The sequence below is a fragment of the Oryza brachyantha genome, chromosome 5 (assembly GCF_000231095.2).
Source record: "Oryza brachyantha chromosome 5, ObraRS2, whole genome shotgun sequence".
Classification (NCBI taxonomy): Eukaryota; Viridiplantae; Streptophyta; class Magnoliopsida; order Poales; family Poaceae; genus Oryza; species Oryza brachyantha.
The window spans coordinates 4,829,260-4,854,751 of NC_023167.2; the positions used below are offsets into that span (position 1 = coordinate 4,829,260).

At 36.5% G+C, this 25,492-nt stretch overlaps 1 pseudogene; it reads right to left on the bottom strand.

Moving 5' to 3' along the window:
- Window positions 1–3,473: 3,473 nt before the first annotated feature.
- Window positions 3,474–8,632, bottom strand: LOC102701081 (annotated as a pseudogene).
- Between the last annotated feature and the right edge of the window lie 16,860 nt (window positions 8,633–25,492).

Consider the following 25,492-nt stretch of genomic DNA (forward strand, 5'->3'; position numbering starts at 1 on the left):
TTGTTAAATGTTGCTTTCTTCATCCCAGTGGCCAATAATGTGAAAGTGTTCATGCGTTGTTATCATGTAACTTTCCAGCACCTGTTTAATGGGCAGCCGACTGGGTTTTGGATTTGCACATTATATGTTTCTTTGTTTGCAGTGCGAATAACGTGAAGTTTGCATGCATGTTTATGTATTTGAACCTTGATTTTCTGCACCATGTTGGTTTGTCTAGACATATCTGAAAAATGTTAATTTGCTTATAGTGTTGGATCGTAGACATGCTTTTCTTGATATTTCATGCTCCTTTGGATAACTTTTTCATGGGAACAGAATAATACCCCACATGAATACAGCTTTTTTTTTTCTTTTTTTTTTTTTGCCTTGGATGAAACAGAGCATGAGTTATGTAATTCTACAGGAAGATGATTTGATGACACAGTGTCTACGTCGTCCTTTCTGTTTAGTGTTTACTACAGCAAAGAGTTTGTTTGCTCTGTTTTTTTATGTTTGATGCTAACTGCTAATCATGTGACCTTGCATTAAGGGCAGGCCCAACTACGTTTCCCTTCTTTATGCTGGAACTGCTGGTAGTGGTCCTCCTAACTGCTGAGGGTGACCAATCAACCTGAAACCTGCATACATATACCTTTTACATTTAGAACACAACATGCATGATGTGGGCTCAGATCAGTTCGATACATGAACACTGAATTTAACAACAGGTTAGTCTAGACCCTTTTGTTATAGCTGTACTTGTTTGATGACAATTTTTCATGGGTCATCTCCGGATCTGCAACTTGCTGCCAATAGCAGCACGGAGCTAGTCTGTCCTTGTGCACACGCCACACTAACACACCTACCAGTATGCCATTTTTCATGCGCTCAAAAGAGATTATATCCATTGGCATCCTTCCTACTAGTATTTTGTTTAAACTTGTTGGAGAGAAAAAAGGGGTGAGGTACAACAGTTAGCGAAGCACAACCCAAAAGGATAACAAAACAGTTTGGAATTGTCTTCAATACAGGCATACTTATAAAGTGGTGGGATTCTTTCTTATTATTGACACTGCATCCATTCACGTTTTGAACAATAACTTGGTCTAGAATGAAAATGTCTCATCATTACTTTCCCTTTCTCGAATATTATATACATCTATTAAAATATTATTAAAATATACTAATTTATATGATTATTATCTTCATGTATTGGATTCGATGGTAATAGAGGTGACATAATCGGGGCATATGGCTGGTTTGCCAAATCACATTCCCCATCATTATCTTTTCGACGCCCGTCGGTTAGCGGTGATAGGATTGGAATTCGATCGACTTAAGATTGTCCATTGATTTCGGAGATATGTTTTTCTTCAATAGTTTAAGTAAGACAAGGATTACATATAATTCATAGTTCTTTTTGTTTAAACCAAGTGTTAATGTATAATTTATCATCATTTGTCTTGTAATCTCTATAATAATAATTGGCTATATCTTTTTTAAAACAAAAACCGGAGTGAATGAATTCCATTATTAAAAAAATATCATTTTTCACGTATTAAATCCTAATACCTTTTGCACATTAATGATTTAAGATGGTAGCAAGAGTTAAAACATGCTGGTTAACTTTCGTGGATCGGTTGCAATCAACAAGTGCAGGGGAGAGGCCTAAGTATGGACCTCATCTTGAGCTGGTATACTTTCATTTTTCTCTATCGTTTGCAGCGCACGACGCGAACACTAGTTTTTTCAGGGCGGACCAACACGGCGGCCACTCAGACGGACGGACTCGACTTCACGCGATCCAATTGCATCCAACTTCTGGACCTCCATGTGGGCCAACTGCCCAAGGGCCATGAAACTGGCGAAGCGGCCGTCCGAAGCGACGCTCCCTCCTCGTGTCTCTGCTCGTCACGCGACCTTCGGTAGAAAAGGCAATAGGAAACAGAAACAAAGGTATCGCGGTAAACGATATATTTGTAAATAAAAAATAATTTATAAACAAATTTTTATATATATTTTTAGTGATATAAATTAAAGGTTAACAAATAAGTTTTGACGAAAAAACCTTAGAATCGATACTTAGATTGTCAAAAAAAAATTTAAATTTTGGTTCATAAGTATAAGCAGAAGTGAAAATATAAGTAAGGAGTTTTGTTATTTTATTTGACTTTATAGTTTTTTTTCTTTTGGTCAGTATTTCTTCATAACCCTAGATTTCTCCTTGCGCGGCGAGGCCGGTGCGGCGGCGATGGCCACTTCCGAGGCTGCAGGCGAGTGGGAAACGGCCGCAGCCATCACCGGGGGAGAGAAGGCGAGCGCTGATAAGAATCAGAACCGTACAGCTCAGCGCAGCTTGATCAAACGGCCAAAATAAATTCTAGGTGACGTGTACCCAATTTTTTCGCTTCTGTTTATACTTATAACCATAAATTTGAATTTTAAATTTTAATAAATTGATTTTGGGGTTTTTTCACCGAATTTTATTTTTTAACTTTGATGTTTAGGTCGCTATATATATATATATATATATGAAAATTAAATCTTACTAGCAAGTGTAGCTACTCATTCACGCCCATGATGAGAAGCACTTTCATAATTATTTCTGTTCCTACCCAATAGAAAGTATAAATACTTTTAAACCTCATATGAATGACACAGCTATATTTATATATAGAGTTTGACATAACTATATGTATAGAGTTTGTATTTTTTGTATTTTCTGTTGGAAGATAGCAAAAATATGGAGATGTTTCTATATTTTAGACGTGAAGGGAGTAACTACACCTGGTAGTAAAATAGAAGCTTCATATATATATATATAATTATTTACAATTATTTTTTGTTTGCAAATATGTTATTTGACTTTATGGTTTTTAATTCAACGGAACATGTTCTTTTGCATCATTTTCTCTAGGTCATACGCTTATCGAAACAGACCAGCCCATTATTAATTGGCTCATTAATATCTGAATGCATTATGTCTATGCCGCGCATAAGTTTTCTTCAGCAAAAAATAATTAAAGCAATAATCCAGGGTAAAGTAATGATAGCACCAATATTCACATAAACAAATAGAGGCTTAAAAAATATAAAAGAAATTTTGAGAAACGACAACTATTTTCATGTACCATAGTACAAAACAGTACTCTTTCATTTGATTTCAATATCACATATATTTTTCATGTCATTTGAATGTGAGTTGTTGTCATTTTGGGACAGGGAAAGCAGATAAAAAAGGATTTAGTGAATTATTAAAGCTTGTTTAACATTAGATAAAATTTTCCACTCTTACTTTGGGCCATCCATTCAAATGATTTCCATCCAAAAAATATATATACCAACTTGACTATATTATATATTTTACTTCAGCAACATATGGTTTTTCTTTACATACTAAACCAAGCATGTGGTCAACTTATATGTATTAACTGACCATTATAGATACAACGAGATGTTCTACACATATATGATGATGGCTATAACTCCCGTATAAATTGACAATTTTACACAATATAACGATCTAGTTAATTAGTAATTAATCTAACTAAATAGTGAACTACACCTCCTCCAAGACTAATCTTAGGCTTTTTACATGTCGGAATCCTAGCTCCGAGACATATTGATGGTATAATTAACTTACTAGGTATCTAGTTTTATTTGAATTCTCGTCTCCTGTTATTATGACAGTGACATTATAGTTAATACCGTGCCATATATAGAACGCATCATCTTACAAGTGAGTGACTATAATAACACTGACTCTTTGCATAGCTTTCTCCTGTTGTAAGTGAGCATGACCTTCCCCTTGGGCCCGGGCATGACGACGGTCCAGTCCGTCTCCGGGAACGGCGACGCCAGCTGCAGCTCGAAGTTGCGCAGCAGGTGGCTCCATATCACCTTGATCTGCATGTACGCGAACGCCTCGCCGACGCACGCGTGCCGCCCGCCGCCGAACGCCGTGTACGCCAGCCCGCCGCCCTCCCCCCTCCCGGCGCCAAACCTGTCCGGGTCGAACTCGCCGGGGCTCCGGTACGCCTGCGGCAGCGCGTTGTGCAGCAGCAGCGGGCTCGCCACCGTGTGGCCCTCGGGGACCTCGTACTCGCGCTGGTCGCCGGCGCGCACCACGAAGCTGCGGCGGGCGTGGCGGAGCAGCATCAGCGCCGGCGGGTGGAGCCGCAGGGTCTCCTTCACGCAGCGCTGGAGGGTGTCCATGGAGGCCAGGGCGTCGTGGTCGACGCGGTCGCCGTGCCGACGGAGCACCCTCGCCTGCTCCTCCACGGCGGCGCGCAGGTGCTTGGGGTTGGTGAGGAGGCGCGCGCCGGTCCACGTGCTGGTGCTGGAGCTCGTGTGCTGCCCCGCGAAGAGCGCAGCCACGAGCATCCCGGCGACCTCCGTCTCCGTCGTGGCGCGGCCGTCCTTGTACCTCGCGTCGATAAGGCACTGCAGCATGTCGCCGTGGCGAGCTCCGGCGCCATCCCGCCCGGCGGTGCTGCTCCTGCGGGACCTGACGATGTCGGAGAATATCTCGCCGAGCCTGGCGCGGGCCCTGTCCCGGCGGCGGTGCGCCGGGATGGGGAGGCGCGGGAAGAGGATGGTGAGGAGGCGCATACCGTCGTTGAGGTCTCGGAGGAGAGCCGAGACCTCGCCGAACATCTTGTCCCGGACCTCCTCGCCGAGCAGGCAGCGGCTGGCGATGAGGGTGACGAGCTGTTCGAACTCTTGCTTCATGTCCACCGTGCCGGACTGTCCCCATCTTGCAAAGTATCCCTGAACCATATATATACACGCGAGAAATTTTACTTTTCTTTATTAAGAAAGTATGAAAAGGTATTTAGAATTTTAAGCTAAACATATTGATACCTAAAGCTAGCTACCAGGTTTTAACCTAGAGGCTGTTTGTTTGGAGGGGCTAATTCTTTTCTTAAGCTTTGCCATTTCTCCCTTATTGGAGCGTATAATTCAAACTGTTTCAAAAGTTTGGTTAAAAGTATATACCTACCCTCCTGGCTTCCCTAGAGGTTGTATTAAAGCCTAACAGCCTGCTCTTCTTCCCCGGACGAGCGAGACGGATTGGATTGAGTTTGAGTTCTTTCGCCGCCCCTTGGAGGATGGCTTGGTGCTAATGTAGGACTTTCGGAGACCTTCCGCTTGCTGTTTTGGTCCAGCCTGAGTGGCCATAACTTCTACTGTGATTTAGTTTGGAGCGGTCTTGCTCTTGTTGTTCCGTTGTTGCGCGTCCTATTCTGGTGCATTTCTCTCCTAACATGTAGAGTGGCCTACTGGTTTAACCCTTTCCAGCTATACTCTTATGTTAGTCCCTCCAAACAAAAATGATATGACTAAAAGAGACTTATATTTTAGTCTTAGGACTAAACTTTAGTCATAGGACTTATGGAAACAAACAACACTATAGTCTTTCCCAACATGTAAGAATGATAAAATTACCCATGTATGCAAAACTGATAAACAGTAAAATTTTTGTATATACGTTCTATTTGTAGTTTGAAAGCTCATATTGAAAATGAAATATGATGAATAACTCTAAAATTAGGTTTTAAAATTTAAATTTTGCTAGACGCATATGCTGAATGGGCAAACCACTGGAGGTTTTAATGTACCGCCCTCTTAAAAATTGCTTTTTATTCGGACCATCATCTTTTGGCTTTGACTTTGGTTACGCTTATAATCCAAAGTTTAAATTTTTTGTTGGCCCAAAACTGAGATGCACTGATCCAACTAGGAGAAAACCTCTTGCTAAACTTTTAATATGTGACTATTCTAACAATTTCCATGTCACATATTGATGTCCCTCAGCACTGATCGACCTCTCATAGGCTCATGAGTCTATTCATACATACCCACGGTTCACTGGGTTTTAGGCTTACACCATCCGAGTATGCACGGGCCAAGATTATAGGCCTAGGCCTAACTCTGATACCATTTGTTGGCCCAAAACCTAAAGACGCTAGCCCAACCGTGAGAAAATCTTTCTGCACCCTAAAAGCTAGCATAAGAGGTGAGAGACTTCTTTCACTTTTAAGTTGGTACAACTCACTCTAAACTTTTAAACTTTCAATATGTGGACTATTACCACTTAACTCTTGGATTAGCTTTTGTGGTGTAGAAATGTTTCCTCACAGTTGGGCCAGCGTGTTCCGGTTTCGGGTCAATATTTTCAACCTTAAACTTAGAATTGATTTGGAGGTTTTTTTATAGAAGTTTAGTTTTCTAGCTTTGACTTCTAGATTAAACACGAATATAAAAGTTTTATTTATAAATTATTTTTCCAGCTTTGACTTCTGGATCGATAAGTCCTTTTCTTTTTATAACCCTAAAGATGACCCCAAATAGAAAATCCCATTTGTGCTTACCTCAACTTCTGCGACCATGAGATCAACATAGGTCCTCAGCTTCGCGGGCTTCATGACGTCGCCGAAGAACTTGAACTGCTCATGGCGAGTCGCGTAATCGACGTCGAACGCAACCCCGGGGCCGAAGGTCGGTATGGTGAACTGCGAGACCTCGTCCTGGCTGATCTCCGAGTCTAGCCCTCTGAAGAAATGGCCCGACGCCTCCGACCCCACCAAGAAGGTCACCTTCCGCCGGAGCAAGCTGACGGTGAACACGCTCCCCGTCCTCTCGTAGTGGTCGCGGATGAACGCCGGGGCCGCCGGCGAGCAGCAGCGACGGCAGGACGCCGACGAGAGGAGCTCCGCGCGCTATGGGAGGAGGTGGTGGTCTGCAGGACGCTGCGTCCGTTGTTCTTGCTGCTGTGCTCTGCGCTCTTGTTGTTGTTGCCATCTTCCTTAGCGTCGTTGCAGCGACGAACAGTACTGGAGCGAAGAACAACAACCATATGGCTCTTGCTAAATCCATTGTTGAAGTGTAGCAGAGACGAAGTATTAAGTGTGCTCTGACAGCTAGCAAAGGTTTTGAAAGTACACCGAGTGTTAGTTATCTTCAAGTACAAAACATTGGAATATACGATGATATATATACACCAAAGCGTTTTTAAAGATACTAGCTGAATGCATGTGCTTTGCAAAGGATAAAAACATATTATGTTATTTCTAAAATAAATAGAAAAATATTTTTCATAAAATATGTGACCATCTTTTTTATATAGAAAATATTAATATCAATTTGATTTTACGTTGATATACATCTAGATTTGATTGATTTTTAATATTACGAAGTTAAGGGGGATAAATTATAAAAATGCAATGTGAGTAGGTGGTGGTGACAGATTTACTGCCATTAAGCCCACCATCACTAGAGGTTTTTATAGTAATAAAGATATCCATTTTGTTACAAAATATAAGTATTTATAGAATTTATGTTTTGTATTATCATATAAATATTTTTTACACTAATTCTCATGACTCCAATCATTCTAATGATTCCAAGCCAGTCGGATGCTTAGAAAAGGAATCCAATCAATTTAAAATTCAAAAATTAACCATTGAAATAACTAAAAGGGTATTTTTTGACCTCTCATTAGTACGCTAAACACCATAAAATACTTATATTTTGAAACAGGGTAACATGTTTGGCATCATTGATTTTTAGGAATATATTTGTCCATTTGATTTATTCAAAAAACTATGTAATTATCATTTATTTTTCTTATAATTTATTTTATCACTAAAAACCATTAAACATGACTTATATTTTGTACTTTTGCAGAAAAAATTTAAATAAGATAAATGGTAACAACTATATTCTAAAAGTGAGAGATGATACTTCATTAAAATTTCAACCACTACGTTGTCCCTTAGATGAAACACCAACATATTCGAAGGATGCTGCTCAAACGAGGTTATCATAATTCACCGCAATACAACACATACCTTAAGGCTTAACCTACTCATTCCAGTAACAGTATTAAATAGGAGTATAATATGTACAAGGTATTAAAAAAATAGTACATTTTTCAATACATTACGTGGTACTCCCTCCGTAACTTTTTATATGACGCCGTTAACTTTTAGGTCCACGTTTGACCATTCGTCTTATTAAAAAAATAATTATTTATTATTTTGTTATAATATGATTTATTATTATAGAAACTTTAATTATGCATTATAATTTTGCATATTTGGATATAAATTTTGAATAAGGCGAATGGTCAAATGCGATTCTAAAAGTCAACGGTGTCATACATAAAAATAAAAATATGGAGGAAGTATGTTTTTTGAGGTGGAGGAACCAATACGTGCTACATATATTGATCGAAAAAATGGTGCTACAATTTAACGCCATTTTAAAATTTCTCTGCGCTGAATCAAGTCCATACGGCGACAAAAATATGTGTTTATAGAATTTCATAATTCGGCTTTGCATATACAGTTTGATACTCCCCCATATTTTTATATATAACATCATTAATTTTTTTTTACGTTTGATCATTTATTTTATTTAAAATTTATATCTAAATATGTAAAATTATAAGGTATTCTTAAAGTTCCTATAATAATAAATCATATTATAATAAAATAATTAATAATTATATAATTATTTTGAATAAAATGATCTATCAAACTAAAATACCGAAAATATGCATACAAAGTGAGTACAAATTAAGAAAGCTGGAGAGAAAGAGAGCTTACAGGTAGAGAAACAAAAATGATTGTTTTAGCAGCGAGAGGTGAGCCAGCTCGTGAAGATCGATGTTGCAGCACAGGGGTATTTATAGATGAACTTCCACTGCATCTACTTGTGTACAGTCGACACAAGAAAAACGTTGCCTTTTTCTGATTGTTCTAAGGAATAATTATATTATTATATCGTATCTCACGAAGGCGATGCCAGCGCCTGGTCATTTAATGCATGGAAAAAAAGATGAATGCTGCTATTTGTTGAGCTGGATATGTAAATGATTATTTGAAACAATGATTATATTGAGTACAAAATAGCTATTATATGCAGGGAGATTGATTAAGTTTAGGGCTCACTAGTATAATATAAATCTTTTGATATATAACATAGTAATTTTCAATGTAATTTTTTGACCAAGCATGGAGCGCAGGCCAAGCTTTTAACTGACACTGATTATATGTACGCATAGTTGCCATTACCATATGTGACTATATTTTTTACAATTAATAATTTTTACAATTAATAATTTTTATATGTAATTCTTATTCAAAAAATTTTTACAATTAATAATTTTATTTTTATTAGATGATAAACATACATAGTACTTTATATGTGACTATATTTTTTAAATTTTTTTAAAATTTTTTCAAATAAGACGGATAGTCAAACGCTCAACACAAAAACCGAAATGTTGGTTTTTTGTGGGACGGAGGGAGTAATAATCAGCGTTATATTTCAAAAGTCATAATAATTGTGTTTTCAGCAAAAAGAGTATATCTAATATCCATGGTTTCACGCAACCTATTCTCCCCATCTTTAAAGATAAGCACACAAGGAGTGCTTTTTTGGTTAAGGAAAGGTGGAATTGATAAATGAACTATGGTTTTGATTGGTTTAATGAAAAAGTAGGTGCAGATATAAAATGAGCAATCCTTCCGATTTATTGAAATTATGGACTAGGTGAAAGAAATAACTACTACCTCCAGTTTCATAGTTTTTGTTGTTTTGGACAAGATCAAACTTTTAAAACATTGATTATTAATAACTTTTAAAACAAGTAATTTGAAAACTATAGGATAATATGTATGTATGAGTCATAGATAATATTTTAATAAAACTAATATTTATATATTATATAAATCAAAGTCAACGATATATTTAGAAGACCGTGTTGTTGTCTAAAACGATAAGAATAATCAAACTGGAGAGAGTATATATTTTATTTATGAACAAATTAAGGGAGTAAATTGTAACATGTCGCAGGATAAGGCAGCGTGAAAAATGAAAGTTATTTAATTTTCTGATAACTATTTAATAGTACAAACAATGATATTATCTAATGTAAAATTAAAAATCTACCATATATCTAATGTAAACTTATATATATATATATATATATATATATATATATATATATATATATATATATATATATATATATATATATATATATATATATTAAAACATAACAAACATACGCGTAAAACCGCAGCCATCTCTTTGTGGGTTTTCTCGGTAGACGTTATTGAGGTGCCCCTGTTGTTGACATGCCTTAACTCTCGCTAGATAAGAGTAATCCTCTTGTTTTATGATGAAAAGGACAAATAAAATAGCAAGGACACTTTTTCAGGGCATGTAAAATAGTTAGACAATAGCTGTCTATATACGTCCATGTTAGATTAGTAATCCTACATGGCATCATTAACTCAAAAAAAAATTAGATTGCATTCTCTTTGTTCGCTACTTGGACACGTGTTCCCATCTTAATGCAACCTTTTTCTAGAGAAATACTTCATGCATTGACTGTATGCAACAAATAGAAACATAAAAAATAAAGTACTCCCTCCGTTTTATAATGTAAAATGTTTGACTTTTTTCTTACAATGTTTAACCATTTATCTTATTTAAAAAATTATGAAAATATAATTTATTTTCCTTGTGACTTACTTTATTATCAAAAGAACTTTAAGCACGACTTGTTATTTTTTTTATATTTGTACTAAATTTTTGCATAAGATGAATGGTCAAAATGTTATAATCAAAAAGTCAAACATCTTGCAATAGACTAGAGACAACTAAATCAATTGTACAAGTTGTCTACTGAGCCATCTTTATATATTAAATAGACATGCCGTTAGCTGTCTACTAAGCCGTCTTTATATATTAAATAGACATGCCCTCGTGCTAACGGCTGTATCACGAATATATATACAGGGACAGATAGCAGCAATTAATAGATTAATTACCCTATTGAATTTTTCGCAATCAAGGTGAAATGTGGGTTGCGTGCTAATCTTTTTGTTTACCACATGTAGCTACTTAATTAGGTAGTCAACGTGCTGCCCAAGAAATGAAATCATATTTAGGGCATTCCCAACCCAATGACTAAGATGATGTCCATATCATTAAATAAGTTGCCACATAGGATAAAAAATGATGTGGCAAGTGAATAAATAAGAAAAGAAAATAAAACCATGTCTTACATGAGACATGGTTTCACACCACATCTAAGATATCATGTGAGATAAATAACATTAAATTTAAGTGTTGAATAGTGATGTTTGCATTGGAAGAGTAGTGTCTAGTACTAATTTCTTAATAATAAAAAGTTTATAGAAACTATATCTAATGTTATGGGTTGGAAATGCCCTCTACGATGATACTAGCTAGTTAATGATGGGTCGTGGGCCCATATAAGATGACCTGCCAACTACCAATTAACTACCGATCACAAACTAAAATTATTTTAAGTCGCTGAGGATAGCTCAATGTGCACGATTCTGCTTACTCCTCATGCTTTAAGCGTGCAAAATAATGAATACAGTTGGAATTGGATTGTGGGCATTAGCCCATAGAAGAATTGATTTTAAAGAAAATCTTAAAAGTCCATATCATAAAATGTAAAATGTATGAATGTAAATTTTAGATCATCTTGTTTATTATAGAAGATACATATCTTCTTTTAAGAGAGGACGATATACTAGCCATTTGACGAATGGTAAAGAGAAAACTAGAGAACCACCTGCTTATCTGTCCGAATAGACTTATCTAGTTCGATTACAAGTTATAGATATAATTCAATTAAGTATCCTGATTTCTCTATAAATATCGAGTTAATACCTCCACGCTGCATACGCAATAATCAACTAGGCCATACTACCTTATCTTTACTGCACCGTCGCATGTCTACAGAATCAATTCGAGACTTCCTGCACTAGAAAAAGGCTAATAGGTTTGCTAGGCCCACTGCTCATTGTTTGTCTATCATGTCATGTCCTTCTTCGGCAGTGACGCGACATCATCAACGTATGCCGCTGTGCAAGGTTTATGTGACAACTGCTGCGATCACTCTGGTTCAGAGCCCTGATTTTGATTCATTGGTACATTTTTCAGTGATGTTCTTATATTCAATTATATTCAAGCTATTTACATTAGTGTCTTAATTTACGTGTGTAGATCACATGAAATGGTTATGGTACTTATCATGTTCAATGTAATTAATTACGGGGTGATTGTTTGATTTTTTAGGAAAAAACTAAATAGTACAAACGAAAGATAATTCTATGAATAAAACCTTTATATACATGTTCTTAGCAATTAAAAGTAGAGTCTGAAAAATAAACTACACCAAAAACTCACAAACCAACTCAAAATTTAAGATTGAAAATTAAAATATTGACTTATAAGTATAAGCACAAACGAAAAGATGAGTATATTATTTATTGATTAATCCTATAGCTGCTTATATTTTTAACAAATACTCCTACCAGTTTAATTTCATCCTACCTTTCATGGCCCATATCCAATTTTTCACATGCATACTCCGGTCAACGGGTCAAATCTTTTTACTTTTACCGACAAAATTTAAATTTTAAATCTTACATTCAAAGTTTATTTGGGGTTTTTTAATCGTGGTTTATTTTCCCGTACTTGTTTTGACATCACTAAAAGTACATATATACATTTTTTTATAGATTATTTTTTCCAAATATATCGTTTAGATTTTTGAAAAGAAAAAGGCTAAATGATGTCCGTGAAAATTTCCATGGTAAACAGAAGGGGAATAGGACCGAGTACATCCATGTGAGAGATAAAGGAAATTAATCTTGCCCTCAACACATGAATGATTACAGTACACCTTTGAACAATTACATCAATATACTCTCACCGGTTTTTTTTTACGCCGTTGACTTTTGATTTACGTTTGACCCTTTCTCTTATTCAAAAATTTTATCCAAATTTATAAAATTACAAATCATACTTAAAGTTACTTTAGTAATATATCAAATCATAATAAAATAGTCAATAATTATATAAATTTTTTGAATACGACGAATGAACATAGATTAAAAAGTCAATAACGTCAAAAAAAAAATTGGAGAGTATATTTTTTCAAACAAGGTAGAAGGGGCATTGCTTACACCGTCTATTACAAAAACCAGTAACAAATTTGCAAAAACCCCTAATTAAAATTAAATTTCTCGTATGCATACTTGTCTATATATGTGAAGTTCTAATTTAGGGCTTTTGCAAATTTTTTACGGATTTTTTCTAAATTGCAAAGATGCTACTGGAATGATAGTTCTACGTTTCAAACCAGCGATAAATTTGTAATTGTCGCTAGATCTTTCCTTCTATGCCCGAAACACGAGTATACCATTTATGAATAGAGAACTGGAAAATCTTTGGTTAAATGAGTCGTGGTCTCATCCATACCACAAAATTAAAAAGTATGCAATGATGTTACTACCTACTATTGTAAACTAGAAAATCGTACTAAAGTTAACCATCAAAATAACGAAAGGAAACTAAAAGTTCAAGTGATGTCATGCTAAAATTAAAATTATGTAGTGTAAGTTTTGATTTTTGGATAATAGAAAATAATTCAAGTTATGCAAGCTTACAAAAAAAGCAGGCGACCAACAAATAAAAAACAGTATGGAAAAATATACATCTTTATGAGGATATGGAAAAAAAATAATTATGACATTAATTTTCCTTACTTTATATCACCATCATTGTTCCATAAGGCTAAATCTAGCTAACTGTCTCCTTCCATTTGGTTTGATCAATTAAGGTTTCGCTTGAAAAGATGAGGCAGCTCTTGCTGGGCCCTTGCTGGCTACTTCAGTGTCACATATCTGACCTAACTTGTAGGTATTCATGTTTCCTCACTACTCGAACAATGTCTCGATAAAACTTAGGTCTGGTTTAGTTCCTAAAAATATTTTCTAAAAACATCACATTGAAACTTTAGACACCTAAATAAAGCATTAAATATAGATGAACCAAAAAACTAATTGCACGGTTATGGAAGAAATCTTTAGACAAACTTTTGAGCCTAATTAGTTCATGATTAGCCATAAGTGCTACAGTAACTAACATGTGCTAATGATGGATTAATTAGGCTCAAAAGATTCATCTCGCGGTTTCTAGGCTAGCCGTAAAATTCGTTTCCGAAAACTTATTATGACATACGATCAAACATTGACGTGACACTTCTTTCAAAAAATTTTTCAATCTAAACACTACCTTAGGTGAAAGGACGAAATGAAAACTTGTTAACGACTTGTTACTTTCAATATTAATTAAGATTTACGGAGCACATTTTGGTTCTTTCCTTTCAGTTTGCATAGTGATGCAATATTTCCTTATTTTAAAAGACCCACGCTGCAAAACTGACAATTCCTTCGGCCTATATTATTCCTCCGTTTTTTCGCCCAAATTGCAAAATGATGTATTTTCTTATAAAGTTCCCAAACTGCTAAATGATGCATTTTCTTACGGTAGTTTATGTATGGAATTGAAGTAAACTTTTGATCTTTACCGTACGTAGTTAGTTACATCGTTTATATTACAAAATAGCAATCATAAAAATCAGATAATCTTTTATCTCCATTTAATAAAAGAACATACTTAGTACCAAAGAACTCATAGGTCCTTTAGGGTGATGAATCTTGAAAATGTAACAATCATATAAAAACATACATATTTAACAAAATTATTGCCGAACTGTATAATTAAGGCATTAACCACAAATTGGGGATAAAGGATTTGCAGTCCCCTGCCTTAACACTTGGACATGCCGCCAACTGTATCTAAAATTGATAAGGGAAAATTATAAATTTGACACTGTTTTAAATGACTCGCTGTTTACATAATTTAGCATCAAAATTTACCCAAAAACTACATAGTAAAGATATCAAATCATAGAGCTATAGATATCTCTGATCTCATCGCCGCATCGCGTACATACTAATGAAGTTCAATCTTGACAATAGTTCTAGGAAATAAGGTCTAAAATCTGTAGTATTGAAGTCCATTACCAAACACACAGTTTTGTGACATGGTACCTTAGAAATGTATCTACTTAATTTTTTTATATATACGCAAAGAATATACTTTTGCAATAGATTTATCCAAATGAATTTTCCTCTTGAACCAAATTAACCTAAAGAGTAAATTTCACAAATCTATAATTACTTTAACCAAACTGTCCCAAAACCTAAAGATGAACATCACAGACGGGGAGATTTGTAAAAATGGGATTCCAAACATCTGACATTTGTAAATTTGACACTCAGAGTGTATGACATGTGGGTCCATCTGTGTCTATGAAATGTGGGCCCAATGGCAAATCTACGAAACACCACGATTCGAGTCCTATTTTTTCAATTTTTTCATCACAAACGTGATCTCGCTGCCACTGTCCTTCAGTAGATAACAAGAGACACGTATGGGCATGTTTGCCATCCATGATGTGTTGATCGATCTCGCACTACACCATGACCCAAAGTTAGCGTCAGATGGCTGTGGTTAAAGAATTAACAGTAGCATCAAACGGTCTGTCTTAAATAACTTGGTGTCACATCATCTGTCGTTATTTCATAAGAGCGGGACAGTTTATCTGTCAGAAATGCTATAGTAATACGGAAACACATTATCTGTGGGTAAATGTTTATGGGCCATCAAGCAATCTGTCAGCAATTCTCAGGGCGCGTGGGCTGGGCTAAAAAAGTGGCGGCAAGTGAAATTTTGGCGCGCGTGAAATATTGACCAAGACAATAAAAACCCTATCTCCCAATCCTTTCTCGCGCAATCCACTCCCAGCTGCCATTACAACTCCAAGCGAGCCGCCACTCCTGCAGGCTCTCGCGACCACGCTCAGGGAGGAAAAGCAGCGCACCCAGATCAGTGGCCAGCCCGCGCGGTCGTCCCAGTTCCACGTGCATCCTCCACACCGTCGCGGTCTCCATCCACGCGCCTCGCTGCTGCCAGATCGATCAAGGACTGAGGGTCTACCGAGCTAGGAGCAAGCTGCAGCCCAGATCGAGGATTGACGCCACCATCGTCCCATAGATCATCTCAATAGGCTAGATCAAGGAAGTGGCAAAGGTGAGTTGGACAGCTGCTCACCTCCAGATCGATTATTACGGTGACTTTTTTAGTGAGGTATTGGCTGCAGTCGGATCCCCTCCAAGGTGATGAACCTTTTAATTGATCACCTGCATTTCATTTTGTTTTCTAAGAATGAGTCTTTATAGGTCCATTGTGAAACTTTGTTTATTTTTTTAGTCTTCAATCCATTAAGATAAATATTGTGATGTTAACTCAATATAGAAAAGATTTCTTTCTGTGATACCTTTTTTTTTTCTGCATTTGTACTATTGATCTAATTTAATTAGGGAGCTAGTAACTTGAGTGTTGTCTGAATGAACTTTCTTTTGTTTGCAGGTATCCCTAATCCTCTAGTATTGTCTGAATGAACCTTTAGCATAGGCCCGCTGCAACGCATGGACTGATTTTGTTAAGCAAGGTGCTTTTCTTATGATATTCCAGTGGATGTCCTTACTGTGTCCAAGTGAGAGTGAATATGTTTCTGTAAAGTTTTCTGAGATTGTATATAATATAATATTGTAGGAGCATACTCAATGAAGGAGAAGAAAAACTAGGAGATCTACATGGTAGAAGTTTGAAGCTTGACTTCAAGATATCAACTCTATAGCTGACATCAATATTCAAGCACTTACCAGGTCAGTAATGGGATATACGTCTTCTACATATGCAGTGAGATATTTAATGGTGATACTAGCACTATTGTCTGCATACATGGTACTAAATGATTGCAAATAAATTTATAGTTGTTTGATTGTGTTTGTTTAAGTGCTTGAATGTGAATTTGCTGTGTTTGTATCTGTTTAAACACGTATAGCATATATTTTGGGTTTGACTAACCTATCAGTGAAAAATAGCAGAGGTGCACTATGGATAATCACTGGATGGATAAGCCTAGGTACAAAAAAATCAACAAATTTAGATCTCTATAGCCTATACCCATTCTTATCTAACCTAGCACTTATGGATGTATTGCACGTAGGCACAGTAAAGACTATGCAGAAGGGCTGAACAAATTCCTACATCATGCATTTAACAATTTATCAGTAGGCAACAAGATACAATGCCCATGTAGAAAATGTGCTAGTTCATATTGGAGAGATGAAAGCGAAGTTCGGGAGCACTTGATATGCCAGGGATTTCTAGAAGGGTACAAATTCCTTGGGGAAGATAGCTCCTTTGTGAATTGTGCTAGTCATGATGAAGCTAGCGATGTGGAGTCAACTGAAGATGATGACATCTCTGATTTGCTTCAAGACTTGGCATGTGGGTTAGATGACCGTGCAGAATTTGAGGATGATGGCCATTCAGACAATACAGATGAAGATTTGGACACTGTTAGAAAGTTGTCAAATGATTATGGCCAAGACTTATATCCAGGGTGTAATAAATTTTCAAAGCTCCGTTTCATAGTTAAACTATTGCACATTAAATTACTTGGGGGTTGGTCTGATAAGAGTTTTGACCTATTACTAAATCTACTAAATGAAGCATTCCCTGAAGGGTCTACACTACCAAAAAACTACAATGAATCTAAGAAAACAGTTAAATACCTAGGGCTTGGATATGTCAGTATTCATGCATGTGAGAATGATTGCATCCTTTATTGGAAGGATAATGCTAATGCTAATTTCTGTCCAAAATGTAAAACTTCACGATGGAAGTCAGAAAAGAAGTCTTTAGATGGAAAACATGTACATAAAGTTCCTAATAAAGTTCTTCGCTATTTTCCAATCAAGAGAAGGTTTCAGAGATTGTTTGTCTGCTCTAAAACAGCAGCTCTAACAAGATGGCACGATGAAGGGCGAACAAAAGATGGGTTACTTAGGCATCCAGCAGATTCTCCTCATTGGAAGCATTTTGACCATTTTTATCTAGATTTTGCCTCTGATCCTCGCAATCTTAGAGTCGCATTAGCTACAGATGGGTTTAATCCATTCAGATCTATGAATGTTTCTTATAGCATTTGGCCAGTTATTATAATTCCGTATAACTTTCCACCGTGGGTCTGTATGAAGCAACCAAACTTCATTATCTCTTTGTTAATTCCTGGTCGATATACTCCTGGCAGTGATATGGATGTCTTTATGGAGCCGCTATTTGATGATATGTTAGATATGTTTGTCCATGGTGTTAGAACCTTTGATGCTTCCAAGGGTGAATACTTCCAGTTGCATGCTGCTATATTATGGACCATCTCAGATTATCCAGGTCTTGGATATGTGGCTGGATGTACTACCTCTGGTGAGGGAGCATGCATAGAGTGCCACACATTTACATCTTCTCTTCGATTGAAAAATGGTGGCAAGAGTTGCTATATGGGTCACCGTAGGTTCCTAAATGAAAACCACCAATTTAGGTTTGATGCTGATTCATTTGATGGTGTTACGGAGCATCGATCAGCACCTGTTCCGCTTTCTGGTGAGGAAATATTAGTGCAAACAGAAGGGATGCAAACAATTTTTGGGAAGGATCCCTCTAGAAAGAAGCTAACAAGAAAGCGGAAGCGCGTGGTGGGGGAACCGATTAATATTTGGAAAAGGAGATCTATTTGGTTCAAACTTCCATATTGGAAGGACTTACTTTTCCGTCACAATCTTGATGTGATGCACATTGAGAAAAATGTTTGTGATAACATAGTTAATACATTGTTGGGTACCGACAAGAAATCGAAAGATAACTTGAATTCTCGGTTAGACCTTCAAGCTCTAGGCATCAGAAGTGACCTTCATCCTATTGAAATAGATGATAAATTTTATTTACCTCCAGCACCATACTCAATGAGTTCAGAACAGAAGAAATTATTTTGCATGTATTAAAAGGAGTTAAGTTCCCTGATGGCTATGCCTCTGATATAAGGCGGAATGTGCATGTCAATGAGAGAAAGGTAATTGGGCTTAAGAGTCATGACAATCATGTTCTTCTTCAGCACTTACTTCCACTTGCTATTAGAAGGATATTGCCAGGAAATGTTAGTGCAGCACTAATTCGTGTCAGTAACTTTTTTAAGCAAATATATTCACCTGTTATCCATGTAAGTGATATGAAAAAACTAGAGGCTGAAATAACAGAGACCCTGTGCATTCTTGAGACAATATTCCCACCATCATTTTTTGATATTATGATACACTTGATGGTTCATCTTCCTGCTCAAGCAAGAATGGCTGGTCCTGTACATTTTCGCAACATGTACCCTGTAGAGAGGTAATCTTCTAACAGGAAGAATTAATTAACTATAGCCATGCATTATTGCAAATGAACTCACTTTCAGTTCATATATGTATAGGTTTTTGATGAGATGTAAGGGGTATGTTCGCACTAGAAGTCATCCTGAAGGATCAATTGCAGAGAGCTATTTGTTTGATGAGAGTCTTACATTCTGCTCTCGCTATTTACATGGTGAGACCCGTTTTACCCGACGAGTTAGGAATGACGAAGGTCTACCAATGGAAGTTGGTAGTACTCCTTTCTTCCACAAAAATGGGCGAGGATTAGCAGGCAAATGTTGTGTGGCTTTAGACTACAAATCTTGGTTGCAAGCGCATAGATACATCTTATTCAACTATGACAATATTGACCCTTATTTGCAGTAAGATAGTTATTTTATTTTATCAGAAAAGAAATTTTACTTCACTATTGTTTAATTCAACACATGCAGCAAGTGCATTAACTATATTTCCTCAACTGCAGCCATCACATTGAGTATCTTTCCTCAACTGGACTTCAAAACAAACGTGAAATTAATCGTGTGCACCATGAAACCTTTCATGAGTGGTTTAGATTGCATGTAAGTAGACAAATAACCCATCTAATTTGTGTGATATTTTGTATAGAGTATCCCTAGCTTAACAAGTATTGTCTGAATCACAATCACAGGTCGCTGAAATGGGTGAGGATGAACCAGAAGAGATAAAACTTTTAGCGAAAGAGCCAACGATGGTTGCCACTAAATATAATAGTTATACCATAAATGGATTTAATTTTCATACACAATCCTATGATGAGGGAAGGCCAGTTCAGAGTAGTGGAGTGTCTCTAATTGCAGAGACGACATGTTTTCAAAGAGGCGATAATAACAGCCACATAGTTGGAAAAAAGATATATTATGGTATCATTAAAGAAATTATTGAGTTAAATTATACCAATAGAGGCCATATAACGCTCTTCAAGTGTGATTGGGTTGATAATCGCATACAAGACAAGTGGGTAAAGACCGATCAATTTGGGGTAACAATGGTGAATTTCAAGCATTTATTCAATACCGGTGATAACCTATCTGACGAGCCTTTCATTTTAGCATCTCAAGCTATTCAGGTTTACTATGTTCAGGATCCTGTCGATCCTGAGTGGTTTGCTGTTAGGCAATCTAAACCACGTGATGTGTATGACATGGTTGAAGCTGAAAATGAAGATTTTGAGCTTGAAACTGAAGTACCTATAATTTTGCCTAATGTGCATCCCAGTCCAACTATGAGTGTATCTGTTGGAGGAATTGGTTGTGGTAGGAAAGATATAGATGGAATAATTGTTGAAGCAAACAAAATTAAGTAAGATTTTTGTGCGTATTTTATTGTTGCTGCTCATTTATTGTGGCATTAATTACTATTAGTGTTGTTCCTTTTTCTTTATATTATGTTGCTTTATGCTAATTAATGTTTTCATGTTGTAGGAAAAACAATGGAAAACGCAAGAGAAAGAAGTAAAAAAATGGGGATCAATGGACGGGCAGGAGACAAGAGTAAGCAAAGCACACCCCTTACTGCATATGAAATACTTCGGAATGGTTTCATAGCCCAAAACAATGAAAAGCTGGAATCTCTAAAGCTCCCGCCCATGGGCAGCAATATTCATGTCCAACAACGACCCAATAAAATTGCTAAGGTTTTGTGTGTGCTGAACTTCTACATGTATTCTTTGCTGCATAACATATACCATTTATCTGACACATGCACAAACTTGTAGGTTACTGAAGCAAGAAACATAGTGCCAGTCAAAAATCACAATTTGCGGTCCAGGACAAAGAATAATACAGAGGAAATTGTAGCTCAAGATTTAGGTGCTGATGTTGAGTGCCAACCAGAAGATGTCATGAATGAAAATGAAGGTATAAAAACCACTGAGATTTGTATGGCTTCGATTAATTAATTCAGATCCTTTTATTATTCATTTGTATTATGAATGCAACTGAAGGTATAGAAACAAGTGACCACTGGTATGCAGGCATATGATTCCTTGTATTATGCCACATTCGCAGATTAGCATAAATTTTGATAGTATTTCCTTGTATGTGTAGAACAAATCCAGCAACTTGAACAAGTTAAACAGAAAAAGGATGGAAGGGGAATCACTCAAAAGCTTAACATAATTTCAAGAAAAGGTCAACCCAAAATTAGAATTACACTCAATGAATTTGGTCAGCCTGTAGGGCTTGATTCTAAAGAATTTTCTACTACTATTGGAATATATGTGAGGAAGAAAATATCAGTTGCATGCGCTGACTGGAGGGAGGTTGACATAAAAAAAAGCTTCTAGTGTGGGATGAAGTACAGGTATATCAATTGCTATTTTCATGTTTCATTTTGCCTATAGTTCTGACTAAGAATTTCTAATTCAAAACAGTCACATTATGAGATCGATCAAGCTGGTATACATTTTGTTCTGGAAACAGCACATATGCAATGGAAGGATTTTAAGGCTAACTTGAAGAGGACATATTATGATGAAAATTTGACAGATGAAGAATTTATTGCCAAACGTGACTTACGAGTTAATGAGAATGATTGGCAGTGGCTTATTAATCACTGGAGATCTCCAGAAGCTGTGGTAAGTCATATATTTATGTTCCTTTGTTTTACTTAATGTTATATTAGCTATTTATTGTTTACTTGTACGTGAAAAATAATTATGTTCACAATAATATTATAGGCCCGCTCAATAAGAGGCAAGGCAAATCGGGGAATGTTACATGTTGTACATACAGCTGGTGGCAAGAGCCATGCTCGTGTTGCGTATGAAATGGTAACACAAGTATATCATGTTTAGTAAGATATATGCATGCTGCCTTTTAATTTATAGTGTAACATCTCTACAATGTAGGGTGTGAAACATGGGCGTCCTGTTAGAAGAGATGAAGTATATATTGAGACCCACACACGCAAAAGTGGAGAAATTATTCAACAAGCTATGGAAACAGTTGTATGTTTCATTTTCTAAAATAGATCTTGCATGTAAATATTGCTTGCTAATATATTTTCTAACATTGTAGGAGAAACTCAAAGAGACTGTCGAAAACTTCCCTGAGTTGATAGAGAAAACAATCCAAGAGGGTGATTTGTATTCACTTGTTTGCGGAGAAAAGGAGCCAAGAGGTCGTGTTCGTTTGTTAGGAAAGGGACCAACTCCTCAAGATGTGGGTACACCTGGGACACGGAGCAGAATGCTCACCAAACTTCAGCTAGAAATGAAAGCTCACCGGCAAACTAAACAAGAAGTTAAAGATCTCACACAACGAATGGATGACATGCAACAACGTTTTAATCTAATGGAGCAGATGGTTATGTCTGAAAGTGTGCGAAATATGGAGACAAGCTCCCAGCACGAATCTAATTCTCGACGTGTTGAGGTAAATTGCATTTAGAGATAATTTAACAGATGAGTCGTATGCCTAGGCATTCACTCTTGTTAATAATAACTTATATCATTTTGTTGCTTTGTTTGTAGAGCCCAAGGATCCAGGAAGGACATGAAGAGTTGAATAGTGCAATCTACCCATTGAATGGACATTTGGAAAATGTCGCACATGATGAAAATATTATCCGCAAAAAAGTTGTTGCACCAAGGGTGCCCTCGAGGAGCTCTGCAGGCATAAGAGGTCAAGAGGCATCCATTGTCCAGGAAGACAATCTTGTAAGTTTCGTGAACCTTCTAAACTCATCTTTTACTTCAGCACTTTAATAATATTGTTTTTAAATTGGTCTTTGTACTGAAATACATTGCATTCTTTAGGTCGGTAGGGATGTAATCTTATATGCTGTCCTGAGAGCTGATATACCTGTGGCTAAAGCAACAATTGCCTCAATTGACCCAAGATCCTTAGTGGGAGGTCAACCTCTTGGTGTTGAATTCTATGAAGTTGTTGTGAATGTTGTGCTAAAGAGATGCCTTGCTTCCTCGTCCGTTTGATGGCATGGAAACTATGGCTGATGCTCAGTACACATCCATTGCATGGCCAAACAATAGAGTAATAATCTGTAACTAATTGTTTCTATTTTAGTTCTAATGTGTTGCCTTCAAATCTTAACTATGTATTGTTTTTATTTAAATTTTGGCAGTTGAATGTTACCAAGAGGTCTTCTATGTCCAAAAGTGCAGGTATTTAATTCCAAATTCTTATACTTACGACCTTTGAAAGGAGCAACACTTAAGTTTTTAGTTTTTTTTTTATTGTTGCATGAGCTGAGTTTATTACATATCAACATGATACCAGACATGGTTTCAGTAATTTTGTCTATAGAGGAGATGAGCTTTCTTTTAGTACTAGCTTCTTTGTAGCATCTAACAACTGGATTATATATTTGAGCTATCCTACTGCAGTAGTAACTTGTAAAAACTTTGTAAGCAAAACTAGCGTTGCTGCTGTTGATCAATCTGCATCAGCTCAATTTACATTTTAGATGTTAACATTAATTGAAGATGAAGTACTCAATGTTTGAATATAAAAAATTCTTTTAGGTATATAACAAGAGTGTAATTGCTGGCTCTTATGTACATTGCTTTAACACTGTAAATTTGGTGGTTATGATATGATAATACCTTATTTCTGTTTTATGATTTTACAGGATGTGCTCAACAGAAGTAGTCTGAACTGAGAAAGAACTGTTTTGGTTGAGTGGTCACAAATACAAGTGACACTTCTTCACAGCTAGCTCCATGAATATATAATCTAGATTAGGGTACTGTAGTTTCAGAAACATTAACACATTTACCTTTTGTCGTGAAAATTGCTTGATCCTCATGAACATATAGGATTAACAATATTTTTTGGCCACCTTGCATGTATGAGCTATGTTGTGATCTTTTGGACCAGAGATATTTAAACAAATGGTATTTTTTGGCCACCTTGCATGTATGGCCAAAATATTTGCACTCGAGTAATGTATTCAATTATGGTTAATCTAAAGTCCTGAGATATTGAAACTGATTGTAATCTCTTGAGGTTGTGTTCAAATGATATTTTAATTTCAGAACATACTGTGTGTGGGTATGGAGGAAAATGGCAATCTATGGCCAAATATTTGCCTGTCGTGAAAACTCAAAAATCGTCATCAGGCCATCTGTCACCAAAGGTTGTGTCTGTCGCCAGAGCACTTTGCCCACATGTTTTTCAACGACACACACCTCCTGTGGAGAAAGGCCTTTTGCGACAGATCATGTGACATTGTATGTGGCATTTGCTAACAGATAGGTTGTCACTACTTTTAGGACATGGTGTAGTGGTCATCCATAGTTAGAGTGCAACTTGATCAAGTGGGTGATTGTTTAGAAAAGCCAAAGGAAATACTGTTGATGGTTAGTAGTCCGCATCATATTATTGATGGTAAGAATCATTTGATTTTGATTTGTATGCCATATTTTCCTTACAAGCAATAGTAGTTAAATCACTGAAAAACCTGGTACATGCTTCAAGCTACATTTGTTTCGATGGATACACTATTCCATTAACAAATATAATTAATTTAGCAATCTAATTTGTAGTTTTTTCTCTCTATTTTTGGCCCTGTATTAATAATCACATTTATGGGCACGACAGCTCGCTTGAAAATGCGCCTCTGGCTGAACAAAAAAAAATCAAGGAGATATTTTCACACACCACCAGTCCGAATTAATGCACCAGGCACCGACGAATGATCTGAATCTTTTTCTGCTGGTCCCTTGGCTTTGATCAGAAGCCCAACGACAGAAAGAATCTAATGGAGAGGCACTCCAAACCATGCAAATTACAGACACAAGCTAGTAACACTAGCTTGTGTGCCAGTTAGATGCAAAACCACGAAGGCACCATCCCAACCTTAGTTTGCAAAAAAAATGTTTTTGTAAAAACATCACATCAAAACTTTAAACACACATTTGAAATATTAAACATAGTCTAATTGTAAAACATATTTCAGATTCCGCCAGGAAACCGCGAGACGAATCTTTTGAGTCTAATTAATCCGTCATTAGCACATGTTGGTTATCGTAGCACTTATGGCTAATCACGTCCTAATTAGGCTCAAAAGATTCATCTCACTATTTCTTCCATAACTGTGTAATTAGTTTAATATTTATATATAATTAATGCTTCATTAATTTAGATGTCTAAAAATTCGATGTGATGTTTTTGAAAAAAGTTTATAGGAACTAAACACACCCTTAGCATCCAATCGCTTTTACACGTCCCCACAGCAGACCTGGTACTGGCCGGCGTGGAAGAACACTTCTCCGTCCAGACAGTACTCCCAGTGCAGTGTGAGACTTG